At 46.7% G+C, this 18,548-nt stretch overlaps 1 protein-coding gene across 11 annotated transcripts in view; it reads right to left on the bottom strand.

Moving 5' to 3' along the window:
• Positions 1-18,548, bottom strand: part of tln2b (talin 2b) — a 357,717-nt gene that overhangs the window by 157,107 nt on the left and 182,062 nt on the right. Inside the window, exon 1 of one of the 11 annotated variants that reach the window (XM_048520622.2) lies at positions 11,763-11,904. The exons of 9 other annotated variants lie outside the window; for them this stretch is intronic. The gene's annotated coding sequence lies outside the window, so the exon portion shown is untranslated. Of the gene's footprint in view, positions 1-9,089; positions 9,149-11,762; positions 11,905-18,548 lie in introns of those variants that run through there. One more of the 11 variants, XM_048520623.2, reaches the window with a different exon arrangement.

The following is an 18,548-nucleotide window of genomic DNA, read 5'->3' as shown; positions in this document are numbered from 1 at the left end:
CCACAGTGATCGAGAACGCCCTTGACCGCGTCTCCCGTATTTCCCGCAACACATCCCTCACACCCCGCCCCTGCCACAACCGCCCAAAGAGGATCCCCCTCGTTCTCACACAACACCCCACCAACCTCCGGATACAACGCATCATCCTGCGACACTTCCGCCATTTACAATCCGACCCCACCACCCAAGACATTTTTCCATCCCCACCCCTGTCTGCCTTCCGGAGACACCACTCTCTCCGTGACTCCCTTGTTCGCTCCACACGGCCCTCCAACCCCACCACACCCGGCACCTTCCCCTGCAACCGCAGGAAATGCTACACTTGCCCCCACACCTCCTCCCTCACCCCTATCCCAGGCCCCAAGATGACATTCCACATTAAGCAGAGGTTCACCTGCACATCTGCCAATGTGGTATACTGCATCCACTGTACCCGGTGTGGCTTCCTCTACATTGGGGAAACCAAGTGGAGGCTTGGGGACCGCTTTGCAGAACACCTCCGCTCAGTTCGCAACAAACAACTGCACCTCCCAGTCGCAAACCATTTCCACTCCCCCTCCCATTCTTTAGATGACATGTCCATCATGGGCCTCCTGCACTGCCACAATGATGCCACCCGAAGGTTGCAGGAACAGCAACTCATATTCCGCCTGGGAACCCTGCAGCCTAATGGTATCAATGTGGACTTCACCAGTTTCAAAATCTCCCCTTCCCCAACTGCATCCCTAAACCAGCCCAGTTAGTCCCCTCCCCCCACTGCACCACACAACCAGCCCAGCTCTTCCCCCCCACCCACTGCATCCCAAAACCAGTCCAACCTGTCTCTGCCTCCCTAACCGGTTCTTCCTCTCACCCATCCCTTCCTCCCACCCCAAGCCGCACCCCCATCTACCTACTAACCTCATCCCACCTCCTTGACCTGTCCGTCTTCCCTGGACTGACCTATCCCCTCCCTACCTCCCCACCTATACTCTCTCCACCTATCTTCTTTACTCTCCATCTTCGGTCCGCCTCCCCCTCTCTCCCTATTTATTCCAGTTCCCTCTCCCCATCCCCCTCTCTGATGAAGGGTTTAGGCCCAAAACGTCAGCTTGTTGTACTTGAGAAGTGTTAATGTGCCCAGTTATCTTCCAGTGTGAATACCAAGCCTCTGGCTAGTTAGATTGAAACCAACTGTTTTAAAACTGACTCATCCAGGAATTCATGACCAATACAACCCAGTCCCCCCACCCTAGCCTCTGACACCACTGCTTCTGTCTGGGAAAACAACTAATCTACTGTTAATAAAGTGTGAAGCTGGATGAACACAGCAGGCCAAGCAGCATCTCAGGAGCACAAAAGCTGACGTTTCAGGTCTAGACCCTTCATCAGAGAAGGGTCTAGGCCCGAAACGTCAGCTTTTGTGCTCCTGACATGCTGCTTGGCCTGCTGTGTTCATCCAGCTTCACACTTCATTATCTTGGATTCTCCAGCATCTGCAGTTCCCATTATCACTAACCTACTGTTAACATTACTACTTTTAAGACCCTCTACAGAAACCAGATTCAAGATTGAGCTAAGCCTGCCTCAAATCCAACCCCTCTTCAGCCAGTTCTATAAAACACAAGAATTAGAATGGGCAGGACCCTGACCCTGCTCTGACATTCAGAAGTTCACGGTTGATTGGATTACTCTGCATAACCATCTACCTCATTGGTGATCAAGAATTTATCTCAACCTTGAAACAAAGTATTGTAGACTCCACTCCTACGAATGATTTCTTAACTACATCATCACTCATCTCAACAAAAAGTGCTCTAATATCCTAAACTTAGGCCTTCCCTCTCGATTGGTTGAATTTTCCACCACCATTCACGATTGGAAGTGGCAGAACTGCGGAGCTTAGATCTGATCCATTGGTTGTGGGATCGTTTAGCTCTGTCTATCACTTGCTGCTTTCGCTATTTGGTGTGCAAGTAGTCCTGTTTGGTGGCTTCACCAGGTTGATACCTCATCTTCAGGTAAGCCTGGTGCTGCTCCTGGCATGCCCTCCTGCTCTCTTCATTGAATCAGGGTTGGTCCCCTGCCTAAATAAAAACCGAATGAACTGCAGATGCTGTAAGTCAGAGACAAAAACAGAAATTTCTGGAAAAGCTCAGCAGGTCTAAGGAAGGGTCAGTCAACCTGAAACAATAACTCTGATTTCTCTCCGCAGATACAGCCAGACCTGCTGACCTTTTCCAGCAATTTCTATTTTTGTCCTTGATCCCCTGGCTTGATGGTAATGGTTGAGAGGGGGATATGCTGGGCCATGAGGCTACACTGTGTGCTGGAGTACAGTTCTGCTGCTGCTGGTGCCCCATAGTGGTTCATGGATGCCCAGTCTTGAATTGCTGTGTCTGTTTGGAGTCTGTCCCATTTAGCACAGTGTTACTGCTACACAACACGATGGAGGTTGTTCTCAATGTGAAGGCGGATCTTCGCCTCCATGTGGACTGCGCAATGGTCACTCTTAGCGATACATGAGCAGATGCCACTGTAGCTGGCAAGGATGAGGGTGAGTATGTCTTTCTGTCTCATTGGTTCTCTCACCACCCACCGCAGACCCAGTCTAGCGGCTATGTCCTTTAGGACCCGACCAGCTCGATCAGTAGTACTGCTGCCAAGCCACTCTTGGTGGTGGGCACTGAATTCCCCCCAGCCGGGGTACATTTTGTGCCCTTGTCACCCTCAGTGCTTCCCCTAGGTGCTGCTCAACATGGGGGAATACTGATTCATCAGCTGCGGGAGGATGGTATGTGATAATCAGCAGGAGATTTCCTTGCCCATGTTTAACTTGAAGCCATGAGACTTCATGGGGTCTGGAGTCAATGTTGAGGAATCTTAGAGCAACTCCCTCCTGACTGTAGACCACTGTGCCCATGCTCTGCTGGGTGTGTCTGACCGGTGAGACAGGACATATCCAGGGATGGTGATGGTGGTGTCTGGGAAGTTGTCTGTAAGGTCTGGTTCCTTGAGTGTAATTCAGAGGGCAATTGAGAGTCAATCACATTGCTGTGTGCTTGGAGTCACATGTAGGCCAGACCAGATAAACATGGTGACCAGGTAAACATGGCCACTTTCCTTCCCTGAAAGGCGTTAGTGAGCCAGATGGATTTTTCCGACATTCGGCAATGGTTTCATTGTCATCAGTGGATTCTTATCCCAGATTTCTTCCATTGGATTCAAAATCATCTGCCATAGTGGGATTTGAACCTGGGTCCCCAAAACATTAGCTGACTTTCCAGATCAATAATTTAGCATTAATACCACTGGGCTCTGAACCCACAGCCTCCTAGCTCTGCAAAGTACATGCTCCACCAATATACCAAGACTAAGAGATTTTCCTTTGCAGATGAGCAGAGCAAAATGAGCTGCAGATTTCGGATTCCTGGGAGATTGTCTGTGAGAGGGATGGGATGCATGTCATGAGAGCGATACTATTTAAAAACTTTGTGAGGCAAAACCGCGTTGATATGGGGGAAGACTGGCAGGGAGGAGTGTTATTTGCTGTACCATCGTTTATTCAAAACGCTTCCATCTTTTTGCACATAGATAACAATGGCTGGTTCTACCAGAGGTCCGTGTTTAGCTGATTCTGCCTCTATCTTTAAATGAAATCTCTGACGATGAGCTGAGAAACAGCACTTTATAAGGCATCAATTAAAAGTGCCAAAAAACTCTCATTGCAAATATTCTCATGAGGTAAACCAAGCCACCCGATAAATGAAGTGGCTTGCATGGCCGGGATGCCATAATGCATGTTTTACTCAAACAATCACAATGAAAGATAGGGGGAAAACAGTCCAACGGCGAGGTCAAAGCGAGCAGCAGTTATGTTATAAACAAGCTGTGCTCTCAAAGATCACTTGCATCGCGGTCAAGCAGACATTTGATTTATACATGACAGTCCGAGACCCAGGGCTTGGCACCTTCTCGACAACCGACCCCAGCTCTCAAGGTCGCATGGGATTTATTTTTTGCTGAGGTTGACAGAAAGGCAATGTAGATTCTCCTTATGGGGAAAAGTAGGTCTGGTGACCGTTCAGTGTAGCAATCCATCAGCTTTCACATCCGTCCGCCAACACGACGGCTTTAGCTCATTGCAAAGGCTCAAGAAAATGTGCCTGTTTACCAACAAGGAATAAAACTGCCTTAGACTCATTTCTGCTTTAAAACAAGAATTGCTAAAAGACTGGAATTTTTATAGGTTATGAATGGGTTTGTTCTTTTAGGGGATGAACAGCATAGGACCTAACTCTAAGATAGTAAGCAGCTCACAAACAAAATAGTGCAGACAAATGGGTCCTGTACACGGCAGAAATGGTTACAGAAGGAATTCTGATCAGACACATTCTAACCAGACGTGCTGGTGATATTACTTTACTAGTAATCCGGAGGCTCAGGGCGAAGCTCTGGGGCATGGGTTCAAATCCCGCTGTGGAATCTAAGTTCAATTTAATAAATCTGGAACTGGATAAACCTGAGGAGATGATGGCTTAATGGTATTATTGCAAGATAACAAAATGTAGAGCTGGATGAACACAACGGGTCAAGCAGCAAGTTAGATCTTCGTCAGAAAGGGTCTAGGCCTAAAACATCAGCTTTTCTGCCGGAGTTGCTGCTTGGCCTGCTGTGTTCATCCAGCTCCACACCTTGTTATCTCGGATTCTCCAGCATCTGCAGTTCCCAGTATCTCTGGTATTAATCCAGAAACTCAGCTAATATGCTGGGGACCTGGGTTCAAATCCTGCCTCAGCAGATGGTGGAATCTGAATTCAATAAAAATCTGGAATTAAGAGTCCAGTGGTGGAGGTATGATGATATCACAACATCATCAACGATGACCATGAATCCATTGTTGATTGTAAGAAAAATCCATCTGATTCACAGGTGTCTTTCAGGGAAGGTAACTGCTTTCTTTACCCGCGCTGACCTAAATGTGATCAATGTGGTCGGCGCTCAAGTGATACCCACATCTCATGAATTAATTTTTAAAAAACACTAAAACCATTAGTAATGGTGACCATCAACTTTCCTCTAAGTTCCAAGGTTCTGTTATTTCAGAGGCTCACTGAACTGGAATGAAAATTAGAAGCAATGTTGGCGGTGACATCCATCATCAAACTTTGTTTTTTTTAAAAAAAAAGCTCATCTCATCTACTAGTCCCCACTTTGGGAAAGAAATCTACCACCTTCACAGAGTCTGGCCTACAAGAGATTCCTGAGCCACAGTAATGTTGTAAACATTAACATGCAAAGAAGAAATAAAGACACAAAAGATCTTTGGAGACACCACAGGATCTTCTACTCCCACCTACCCATCCCCAGTGTCTCCTTTTGCAAAGGGATATCTTCCTCAGCCATTTGGAATACAAATTGACTATTTGGTGACCTGATTGGATAACTCTCAATTTGTCAGTTGAACATCATTCTCTGTGTCTCAGATAGCCATGTAATTTAAAAGTAAAACGCTCCAGGAACTTCGCTTTTAAATGAAGGACCCTTTCTAAGCTAAAAAAAACCCTCTCTTGTATTCTCTGGGATTGTGCACTGAAAATGCCCTGGAGACTGCAGAACATTGCTGGAGAGTTGGAAACCATTACACCAATGGAGTCAATGCTTTGGCCAAGGGCCTGTAACACAATCCTGGACATTTGATCAGAACAGAAGACCAAAGAGGAAGGTATACAGTGGAAATATGAGGGGATGAGGGGGATGTGTATGAAGGAGCGGGGTGGTTAGGTAAAATGAGCTGCAGCACATCAGAAATGTACCTGGGGCAGAAAGGAGCTCTCTGTCTGCATGTGGCCACATCAATAGCTCAGGACATGAACAGAAAGTTCGAGGATGTGCTTGTATATCGTTACCTCACTGAAGAGGTGCAACGTATGGACAGGGGTCCTATTTGCTCCAATCACAAGGGAAAGTGATGGGGAAGAGCAGTCTCAGAGCAGAGTGGAAAGGAGTAAATGAGGGTCCTCCTTCACATTAAACAGTCAACAGTCCTTCCAGGATGCAGAGGGAAGAGGTCCATTTCTATTGGTTCCCATATTGTCAGGGACGACCCCCTCCCTGCCCACAAGATTGCTGTTCATTGACCTACATTAGCTTCAGCTCTGGTGATGCCTTCATTTGAGAATGTTCATCCCCTTTTTCAATTCTCCATGTTCTCAGCAACAACCCCCCCCACCCCATCTCACCAATTAGCCTAGCAATTATAGAGTCATACAGCACAGAAACAGACCCTTTGGTCCAACTCGTCCATACATTCCAGGTTTCCTAAGCTAGATTAGTCCCCTGTTCCTGCAATTTGGCCCATATCCCACACAACATTTCCAATTCATGTACCTGTCCAAATGTCTTTTAGATGTTGTAACTGAACCTGCATCTACCACCTCCTCTGGTAGGTCATTTCACATACAAACTACCCTCTGTGTGACAAAGATAATAAAGCTTGATGAACACAGCAGGCCAAGCAGCATCTCAGGAGCACAACCAGCAATTTGGTCATGAACAGATCTTGAATCTTCACGGGTTTTTTTTTGTCTGTCAACCAATTCAGCTCTTCCTTTCAGGGCATGCATGATCCTCAGATGGCTTGTCAGGGTTAAACATTGAATATTCAGCTCCCTTAGAGCATCAGGAATACAGGTGTTGTTCCTTCACATGTAGCTCCGGATCTCATGGATTTAGATGGGATCTGAGCATGGCCCACACTATTAAGTTGCATCCTTTGTGTAAGGCACCCATTCCACACGGTCACTACATCCTCATCCATTCAAACACTGCTTTGGAAATGTACAAAAAAACCGCTGCAGGAAACCCGACCTTCACCAGTTCGACATGTGAAAAAGACTCTCGGCTTTAACTGTGTTGCAACACCCACACTGGGTGAGCACCACCAACAGCCTTACCTTCTCATGACATGCCGTTTTCACTCAAATGGTCTTTTAATCTGTGCGCTCCACATCAAAATTCATCGGTGTTTCATCCATGTGGCCATTTGGGGTGGCACAATGGTTAGCACTGTGCCTCATAGCTCTAGGGACGCAGGTTCAATGCCACCCTCAGGCGACTATCTGTGTAGAGTTTGCACATTCTCCCAATGTCTGCGTGGGTTTCCTCCGAGTGCTCTAGTTTCATCCCACAGTCCAAACATGTGCAGGTTAGGGTGGATTTGCTGTGCTAAATTGTCCCATAGTGTCCAGGGGTGTGTAGGTTAGATGGATTAGCCATGGGAAATGGACAGTCATAGGGTGGGTCAGAGTGGGATGTCCTTTGGAGGGTCAGCATGGGTTCAATGGGCCTAATGGCCTGCTTGCACGCTATAGGGATTCAAATGTGGTTGGTATTTGTGCTTTTGCCACTGTCTTGACAATGAAGCTTCGAAAATAGATCGTTTTTGCGTCGAGATCTCTTGGCAGTTTCCGAGTGATCCCAGTCATCTGCCACAGCATGAGATACTTACATTCTGTAAGGTAGATCCACCAACAGGTCTGAACTTTCGCTGCACTCGGGTCACTGAAGTGCAACGGTACACATTGCATCTATGGCGACAATGGAAGCTTTCTAGTCATTATCGGGGACCCACTCCGACACATGCTTCTCAAAGATCAGGAGGCACTCAACGACTGGTCCATTTCTTCTTCTTCCATTCTCACATCAGTTTTCCCTCACTCCAATACTGTTATATGGTGACTATACAAAGCTTAGGCAGTTGCTTTATACTGTCTTTGCTTCCCTGCTCATCACTCCCTGCGCCAAATGCTGGTCTCGGTGGCCATAGCTTAAAATGTCATGAACCTCCTTCACAACAGGGTCCATATTGCACGTTTGATCTCATGCTCTGGCTTACAGCGTCTGTAAAACATGCTTCCCAGGTGGAAATTTGAGGGTGGCAACAAATGCAAGTCTAGCCTTTTGTAGCAGAAAAAGGAAGGTGGCTCAGTGGTTAGCACTGCTGCCTCAGAGCACCAGGAAGCTGGGTTCAACTGCACCCTTGGGCGACCGTGTGGAGCGTGCACACTCTCCGAGTCTGCAAAGATTTCTGCCTGGTGCTCCAGTTTCCTCCCACAGTCCACAGACGCGCAGGTTAGGTCGATTGGCCATGTTAAACTGCCCATCCTGTCCAGGGATTTGCAGGGTTAGCCATGGGCTCTGCATGGTCACAGGGACAGGGTTGGGGGTGGAGGCATAGGTACGAGGCATGTTATTCAGTGAGGCAGTGCAGACTCAATGGGCCAAATGGCCTCTTTCCCTACTGCAGGGGTTCAATGATTCTCAAGCTGAGCTCAAGGGCAAGCATATGCAAAAGCCTAACATTTGGAGTCAGCAGAAAGGGCTTCCTTTTATTTACTCCGGGTCAAATTAAGTGCTATGATCCACAAGAAATATCAATAGTTTTTGGACAAGGAACAATTAATGGCAGCAGAACAGCAGAGACTGTGAAGGAATGCTTCAACAACAGGGAGAGACGGGTTGGTGAAGAGATGAACCGGATGAGCGTAGACTGTATAAATCATCAGCTCCTACAGTCTGGGCTGACAACCTGATAACACTGAAACAACCAGAGAACAGTAAACAAAATAGAGTAAAAAAAAACACAGGGATTGCACAGTTCAGTGGGTCCAATCAGGAGGAAAAACTGAAGAAAATATAGTCCCTTTTCTCTCCAGAAATGAGAGATCTCGGGGTGGGGGGGAGGGGGGGGGGGAGGGAGACGGAGACATGATTGAGGTTTTTTTATGATCATGAAATGATTTGATAAGGGAGATGCTCTCAATTGAGAGAATACCAAAGTCAGAAGCTCATATCTTAAAGAGTCACTGATAAATTGAGGAATTCAAAAGCAGTTGGACCAAATAGGCATTTGTGAGATGTGTGATCTACTCACTGTTATGAATCAGGGCTACAAAAAAGAACACTTTATCAGCATTAAAAAAACACACACGCCAGGCCCGAGTGGTTTCCAATAGCAACACCAACCACCAATCACCCGCTCGAAATAAGGTTCTATTTAGGTCCAAATTCGAAAGTTACAGATTTCACAATAAACTGGTTGGATTTACCTGACGTCTGCCAGTTTTCTGCCTTGGATATCTGCAGCTCAAACTAAATTCTTTGGCGGCTTAAAAAAGGATAAACTTTTTCATAAATGACCTGAGATATGAAGTGTCTCTGAGGCCTGTGTCTCCCTCCGAAGCCCAGGGCTATAGTTTTCACTGCCTTGGATTGCCCACTTGCTCTGCCTGCCAGTTGCCATGGCAACACACATCCTGTTCCACCAGTTTCTCTTCCTCACATACTGACAGAAAGAAGTAAGAACTACAGATAACAAAGTGTGGAGCTGGATGAACACAGCAGGCCAAGTAGCATCTCAGGAGCACAAAAGCTGACGTTTCGGGCCGAGACCCTTCATCCTCTCTGATGAAGGGTCTAGGCCCGAAATGTCAGCTTTTGTGCTCCTGAGATGCTGCTTGGCCTGCTGTGTTCATCCAGCTCCACACTTTGTTATCTTGGATTGTCCAGCATCTGCAGTTCCCATTATCAAGAACTACAGATGTTGGAGTCAGAGGCATTGCAGCGTGGAGCTGGAGGAACACAGCAGGCCAGGCAACGCCAGAGGAGCAGAAAAGTTGACATTTCAGGTCAGGTCCCTTCTTCAGAAATGCAACGTTGCCTGGAATCCATTGGCGATAATCCAGTTATGTCGGGGAGTACTGAGAAAGGAGACATGGCTGCAGACGTACTGAGAAAAGGAGACGTACTGCAGACGTACCGAGAAAGGAGACGCGGCTGCAGACGTACTGCGAAAGGAGACGTGAAGAGGAACTGATGCGACCCATGTCCACCAGCTATTCAAACCCGCCTGTCCTCATTTCTCATGGCTTCAGTGCGTCATGGATTTATCTGAAATGCCGTCTGCTTCATGAAAATGGATTCCTTTTCTCCCTTAATTTCTCCACGTGCCTGTCTGGCTACTTCATTATTTTGTTTCCACACTTGAATCAAAACTGTGTTGCTTTAAGTCTATTCCTTGGACTTCTCCCTCCAGCCCAAAGCAGTGAATCCCATCATGCCTAGCTATTTTGTCACCGTCCGCAGAATTCCTGGTGTGGCCTCATGCGCTAGTCAGCAAAGTAATGTCATCCCACATCTCCACTCTCACCACTACGAATCCAAACATACTGTCGATCATGACCAATTACCTCCATGTACTTTTCCAAGACACCTTGATTTCGAGTGCACTTTTCATCATTTCAACACAACTGACTGCTAAAGATAGAATGCAGTTTTTAATATTAATGATCTTTAAATTTTGGTCAACAAAATTATTTTGTTTCAGAGTGCAACATTTCCCATCAATAAATGTAACCGGACCTCCATCTACTCAATTGTAAAACGCAGCACATAATCCGAGTTGACATGGCGGTGCAGAACACAGGGAGTGCTGCACTGTCACAGTACTGCCCTTTCAGTGTATATCTGCCCTCTCAGGTGGATGTTTCCAAAGTGCATTAACAGTCTGTAAAAGGCCTCGAGGCATTCTGAGGTGGAGAAAGGTGCAATACAAATGGAAGCTTTTCTGACAGCCATGCTTTGACGTCCATGGGATTTCCCTCCGTGGAAACCTCACGCACACATTGTACATTGGCTACAGGGAAGTGGTCCATACCCCACCGTGGCGGATGAGAGTGTTTAAGATCAATGATTAAACCTGGAGTTGAGAGCTAGGCTGCCTAACGATGACTATGAAATTATTATCGACTCATGCTCCTTGTAGAGATGGAAATCCACCATCCTCAGGTGGCCTGAGCTACATGTGATTCCAGACCCACATCTATGGGTTGACTCTGAAGTGCTCAGTGCAAAGGGCCAGTCAGCTGATCAGCTCAAGAGCAATAATGTTGGCCTTACCAGTGATCCCCACATCCCATGGAATAACAAAGGGAAAAAAAAACTCACATTATTACCCATGCAGTCCTGGTGTAAAACCAACTTCAAATGCAGGATAACAAAACCAAGGACTGTAGATGCTGGCAAGGTGAACTAAGAAGAGGAATTGCTGGAGAAACTCAGCAGGTCTGGCAGCATCTCTTTAGGGTTACTGGACACAAAAACATCAACTCTGTTTCTCTCGCCCCATAGATACAGCAACTTCAGCTTTTGTTTCATACTGCATGGTTTTTCCACTTGCTGAATCTCCCAAATTTTCAACTTAACCTGCAAAACTCTGCCGAAAAGTCTGTGAAAATCCAGGTCAGCAATTCGGCAAAGTGCCTCGACCCTTCAAACTGTCACGTTTTAACAATTCATTCACAAGATGAGCATGTTGGTAACTAGGCAAACATTTATTGTCCATCCCTAATTACCCAGAGGGCAGCTTAGAGTCAACCACATTGCTGTGGGCCTGGAGTCACATGTAGGCCGGGCCAGGTAAGGATGGCAGTTTCCTTCCCGAAAGGATATTAGTGATCCAGACAGGACATTTCCAACAAACGATAATGGATTTGTAGTCATCATTAGATTCTTAATTCCAGATTTTAATTTCGACCATTGCCATGGTGGGATTCAAAACCAGGTCCCCAGATCATTGCCTGGGGTCCCTGGGCTAACAGCAATAATACCATCAGGCTTCGCCTCCCCGAATTCTCAGAATTATCTTCTTGTATAGCTGTGCTGCCTGTCCATTTCCCAACCTGGGTACAGCTCTCAGTCCAGCTGCTGTTCTGCACACTTACCCGACACTGACAGCAGCTCCTGTGTCTGTCGTATTGTAACGGAGCCTCAGCTCAATGATATCACATTTCCCACATGGATCGTCTCCTGGTCCGGCTGTCTCTTTCTCCAGACCAGGGACGGCTCACAGGTCTCCTTCAGGACCCTGATGTCAGCCAGTTTGACCCTGGTAGATTGGCTGTTCTTCAGTCTGCCAAGTACCTGAGTTCCATTGACCTCAGTTGGATATTTAAATATGTCGCAACCTCTGGATCAGCTTTAATATTAACTCCTGCAGTCACTCCTCCAGAAAACACTACTCCCAACCTCAAGTTATTTTCAACTGCCCTGTTGATTTTTGTCAGGTACCAGCAGGCTCTCTAAACCCCCTTCTGATACCGGACTGCGAGGAGTATTCCAGTGTGTGAATACTGTCCATCATTACAGCACCTCATGCCGCTCAATGCGGCCCCCTCACTCTACAAGCCACCCCCAGATGTTGCCGTTGAGGCCCAGACAGAGTTAACAGGAACATTCAGAAAGGGACTGGGTAAATACTCAAGCGGAAACATGGCGGTGGAGAGAAACAGAGGTGGGTCAGACTCATTGAGCAGTTCTTTCAAAGTGCCAGTACAGAAATGATGGGAGAAATGGCCTCTTTCCATGCCATGTATTCCAGCAATCTGCCTCTCCTACTTGATGTATAGCTGACATTTATCTTCCTTTTTATTCATCTGGCAAAGTCCCCTCGGGTCCCCTTTCCCTTTAGTCTGCGCAATTGAATTCTTCACTAATACTGCCACTAGGGCAGCATGGGGGCTCAGTAGTTAGCACTGCTGCCTCACAGTGCCAGGGACCCGGGAGTGATTGCCCCCCGAGTGACTGTCTGTGTGGAGTTTGCACATTGTCCCTATGTCTGCGTGGGTTTCCTCCCACAATGTAAAGATGTGCAGATTAGGGTGGACTGGCCATGCTAAATTGCCTATAGTGTTCAGGGATTTGCAGGCTAGGTGGGTTAGCCATGGGAACACAGGATCCTAGGAATAGGGTTGGGTTGTGGAATGGGTGGGACGCTTTTGAGAGGGATTGGCATGGACACGATGGGCTGAAGGGCTGGCTTCCACACTGTCGGGATTCTATGACTCATCCTTTTTCATGTCCCTCTCTGTCTCTGTTCTGTTTCCTCATGAAGCCACTGGATAAACATGATTAAGGAATTTGAGAGTTTATATGGATGTGGGGCTGGCTATGGGAGGTGTCAGGTTCATTCAAGCTGAAGATTTTCATTCGGACCTGCTGCTGGGATAATATACAATGTATGAAGCTTCCTCTCCTGCCAATTCCATCCTGTCAGACAGCATAGCACTAAAATATTCCCATCATTTTGGGTGGGGCACATTTCTCTCAACCCATAGCTTGGTTTCCTGTTACTTGTGGCCAAGGGGAACAAAATGCCAGGAAAAGCAGCAAATCCATGCAATAATCCTGACAGTTTGATGGTTCAGAGTGAAGACAGGCAATGAGACAGAGAATCCAAACAAGTCATGGTGGGAGAATGGACTGAGTGAAACTGGAGGTGAGTGTCAGGAGCCAGGAAATACACCCAATTTTCAGAAATAGCATGAATTAAAATGCTTGCCAGGAGAACTTCCCGGCTCCACACCCATGAGTGATTCCAGTCCCCATTAACCACAACAACAGCCTTCCAGTATTATATCAACACTGGCTTGATCTTAGAGGGCAGTGGACCAAATTTTGAGTGGATTCCCGGGTCCCCAATGTCATCTGGGCAACATTTTGCTCACTGTATCCCCAAAAGGAGAGCATTTGAAAAACCTGTCAAAAACAACGGAACCTTTATTAATTGGGCGGATGAACTGCGAAGTGGCAGATGGAGTTTGATTTTGGTAAATGCAAAGTGCTGCATTTTGGTAAGGCAAATCAGGGCAGGACTTGTACAGTTAACAATAGGTCCCGGGGTGTGTTGCCAAACAAAGAGGCGCAGGGATGCAGGAGGACAGTTCCTTAGAAGTGGAATCGCAGGTAGACAGGGTGTTAAGAAGGCATTTGCAACATTTGCCTTTATTGGTCAGTGCATTGAGTAAAGGAGTTGGGAGGTCATGTTGCAATTTCACAGGTTGGTGATTTCACTTCTGGAGTACTGTGTACAGGTCTCATGACCTGCTGTCGGAAAGGTACTATTAACTTGGAGAGGGTACAAAAAATATTTACAAAGATGTTACTTGGGCTGGAGGGCGAGCATTATTCTGGAGAGGCTGGGGCTATTTTCGCTGCAGTGTAGGAGGCTGAGGAGCGACTTTATAGAGGTTTATAAAACCATGAAGGGCACAGATAAGGTGAAGAGCAAAAATCTTGGTCCAAGGGCAGGGTAGTCCAAAACTAGAGGAAACTAAAGGGTTTAAGGTGAGAGGGGAAAGATTTAAAAGGGGACCTGAGGGGCAACACAGGGGGTGATGCATGCATGGGACATGCTGCCAGAGGAAATGGTGGTGACTGGTACAATTACAACATTTAAAAGGCATCTGGATAGTTACATGAGTAGGAAGGGTTTGGAGAGATATGGGCCAAACGTTGGCAAATGGGACTACAGCAGTTTAGGATATCTGGTCGGCATGGACGTGTTGGACCGAAGGGGCTGTTTCGGTGCTGTACAGCTCTATGCCTCTGAACAGCTATTGGTTTCTTACACCTGCTTCCATAGAATGCAAGAATTACTAGCAAGGCCAGCATTTGTTCCCTCTCCTCATTCCTAACTGCCCCTAAATGCAGTAGTTGTGAAGCCATTTCAGACCACAGTCACTGAGTCTGGAGTCACCCGTAGGTCGGACACAGTAAGGACAGCAGATTCCTTTCCACAGAAGGGCATCAGCGAATCAGATGGACAGTTGATCAATTTATGGTCAGCAAGGAGATCATGGCCTAATGGTACTAGAGCAAAATTACTAATCTAGAGTCACAGGATCTGGGGACCTGGGATCTAATCCTGTCACTGCACCTAATGGGATTAGACTTCAATTACAAGAAAAATCTGGAATTAAGGGTCCAATGATGACCAAGGAACCATTGTCAACTGCCCATCTGGTTCACTGATGTCCTTTAAAGGAATTAAATCTGCCCTCCTCACCTGGGCTAGTCTACCTTTTGTTTATTCACTTGTGGGTGCGGGTATTGCTGGCTGGGCCCAACATTTATTGCCCGTCCCTAGTTGCCCCTGAGAAGGTGGTGGCAAGCTGTCTTTGTGATCCGCTGCAGTGCGTGTAGGTTGATCCACGATGCCCTGTGGGAGGGAATTCCAGGATTTTAACCCAGCGACAGTGAAGGAACGGTGATATATTTCCATGCCAGGATGGCGAGTGGCTTGGAGGGGAACTTAGAGGGGGTGGTGTCCCATATATCTGCTATTCTTGTCCTTCTGGATGGAAGTGGCTATGAATTTGGAAGGTGCTGACTCAGCAGCTTGGGTGAATTTCTGCAGTGCATCTTCTGGATAGTTTCTGATGAATAGTAACCGCAAATAATTTGCTAATGAAGGATTCAGTGACAGTAATGCCATAGAATGTAAAGGGGGCTAGATTGTCCCTTATTGGAAACAGTCATAACCAGGCATTTGTATGGTACTAATGTGAGATGTTAAATCTGACACGAAAGCCAGAGAAAAGTGGTTAATTCTTTACTACCATTAAGGGCGGGTAGTTAGGGATAGGTAGTAAATGCTGACCTCGCCAGCAACTCCCACATTCAATCGATAGAATAATTAAAAACGATTTTTGAAAAAAAAACTCCAAGTCATTTTTGTTCCCAGTGTGGCTTCCTCTACATTGGGGAAACCAAGCGGAGGCTTGGGGACCGCTTTGCAGAACACCTCCGCTCGGTTCGCAACAAACAACTGCACCTCCCAGTCGCGAACCATTTCAACTCCCCCTCCCATTCCTCAGACAACATGTCCATCATGGGCCTCCTGCAGTGCCACAACGATGCCACCCGAAGGTTGCAGGAACAGCAACTAATATTCCGCTTGGGAACCCTGCAGCCCAATGGTATCAATGCGGACTTCACAAGCTTCAAAATCTCCCCTTCCACCACTGCATCCCAAAACCAGCCCAGCCTGTCCCCACCTCCCTAACCTGTTCTTCCTCTCACCCATCCCTGCCTCCCACCTCAAGCTGCACCTCCATTCCCTACCTACTAACCTCATCCCACCTCCTTGACCTGTCCGTCTTCCCTGGACTGACCTATCCCCTCCCTACCTCCCCACCTATACTCTCCTCTCTACCTATCTTCTTTTCTCTCCATCTTCAGTCCACCTCCCCCTCTCTCCCTATTTATTCCAGTTCCCTCTCCCCATCCCCCTCTCTGATGAAGGGTCTAGGCCCGAAACGTCAGCTTTTGTGCTCCTGAGGTGCTTCTTGGCCTGCTGTGTTCATCCAGCTTCACACTTTGTTATCTTCTTCCCAAGTCATTTTGAGTTTTGCTGTGTCACCTGAATTGAAATTCCACCATGTAATGACAGCACATACATTTGAGAAGCATCTGAAAGGCTGGAGGAGATGTCTGTGGTTCCTTGCATAACATGCTCACCTCTTAAATCAGAAAGCTGGGGGTTCGAGTCCCAAAGAATCCAGCTCCACACAATAGTCTGGGTAATGTGTGAGACAATAATCTGCAGTCCTGAGGAACTGCCACATTGTCAGAGGCACCATCTTTCAGGGTCTCAGATTGTTTGTAGATAGTCCCACGACCCTCTTCACAGGGGCGGAGCAATCAACAGGTGCCCTCAACAATTTTTTCTTTTTCCCCCGAATTCTTACTGATCTGATCATCGATGCAGGATCGTGCTGTCCCAGCAGATTTACTGCATTACGTCAGATGCTACGCTGGAAAAATACCGCATTGACTGCGCTTTGAGCATACTCTGGGACTGCAGAAGGTGCTACATAAGTGCAAGTCTTTCCTTATCAGGATGGCTGGTAGTGTTGGGCTCTTAAGGGTCAATCTGCAGATTGGGGGTCAGACAGGGTTGGCAACTGTGTACGCCTCAGTATTAATGAGCGCGAGCCTTTCAGAAAAGTGTGGTTAGCATAACTTCAGATAATAAAAGTGTTTGTACCAGTGTGTTTAAATGCCAATGTCATTTTTAACCTCATAACACTGACAGCCCTGCTCTATGAAACAGAGAAGACGCTAACCAAGCCAAGAAAACTTCAGGGAGAACAGCACACCTCATGGGTGAGGGAATCAGAAACTACATACCCCAGGAGAAAGCATTTAAACACCAATGAGCAGAGATACTCAACAGCTCAGTAACCATACAGAGGATTGCAACAAACAATCTTCAGTAACATCGCAAAACATTAAAGCTGCAATGTTAACGTCAGTGAGCAGGACAATTTCACAAACAGTAGGGGACAGCAAAACTGGGACAGGAACAAAAGGGACCGCAACCCATCTCTTCCAGCTAGTGTCAGCAGAAACAGTACAGACACAAAAACCCTGACTCTCATCACTTCAAAACAAAAATTTTCGCCACTGATTTCTTCCAGAAAGGCAAATGAAAAAGGAATAGTCGCCTTATCTTCAGATAACTTCACAGGCTTTATTTACGGCAATGCTGACCACAAGCATGCACCTCCAAATCTCACACACAGACACACACACACACAAAGACAGATTCACACAGAGACACAGACACACACACACACACACACACACATTCACATTAACACACACACACACAGATTCTCACACACTCACACACAGACAGATTCACACACACACATTCACACACACACACACAGACAGATTCACACACACACACAGAGACAGATTCACACACACACACACAGATTCACACACACAAAGACAGATACACACAAAGACAGATTCACACACACACAGATTCACACACACACAGATTCACACACACACACACACACACACACACACACACACACTCAGATTCTCACACACTCACACACAGAGACAGGTTCACACACACACAGATTCACACACACACACACACAGATTCTCACACACACACACACACACAGACAGACAAAGACAGATACACACACACAAAGACAGATACACATACACACACACACACAGACAAAGACAGATACACACACACAGACAAAGACAGATACACATACACACACACACACACACACACAGACAAAGACAGATACAGATACACACACACAGACAAAGACAGATACACATACACACACACACACACACACACACACACACACAAAGACAGATTCTCTCACTCACACACACACACACACACACACAGACCGATTCTCTCACACACACACAAAGACAGATTGACACACACACATACACAAAGACAGATACACACACACACACACACACACAAACACACAGATACACACACACACACAAACACACAGACAGATTCACACACACACACAGCAAGACAGATTCTCTCACTCACACACACACACACACACACACACACACACACACAGACCGATTCTCTCACACACACACAAAGACAGATTGACACACACACATACACAAAGACAGATACACACACACACACAAACACACAGATACACACACACACACAAACACACAGACAGATTCACACACACGCACACAAAGACAGATTCACACACACAGATTCACACACACACAAAGACAGATTCACACACACACACACACACAGACAGATTCACACACACACAGACACACAAAGACAGATTCACACACTCACACACACACAGACAGATTCACACACACACACACACACACACCCACAAAGA

The sequence above is a fragment of the Stegostoma tigrinum genome, chromosome 36, assembly GCF_030684315.1.
Source record: "Stegostoma tigrinum isolate sSteTig4 chromosome 36, sSteTig4.hap1, whole genome shotgun sequence".
NCBI classification, from domain to species: Eukaryota; Metazoa; Chordata; class Chondrichthyes; order Orectolobiformes; family Stegostomatidae; genus Stegostoma; species Stegostoma tigrinum.
The sequence above is the reverse complement of the archived record's forward strand: the minus strand, read 5'-3'. Positions and strand labels throughout refer to the sequence as shown.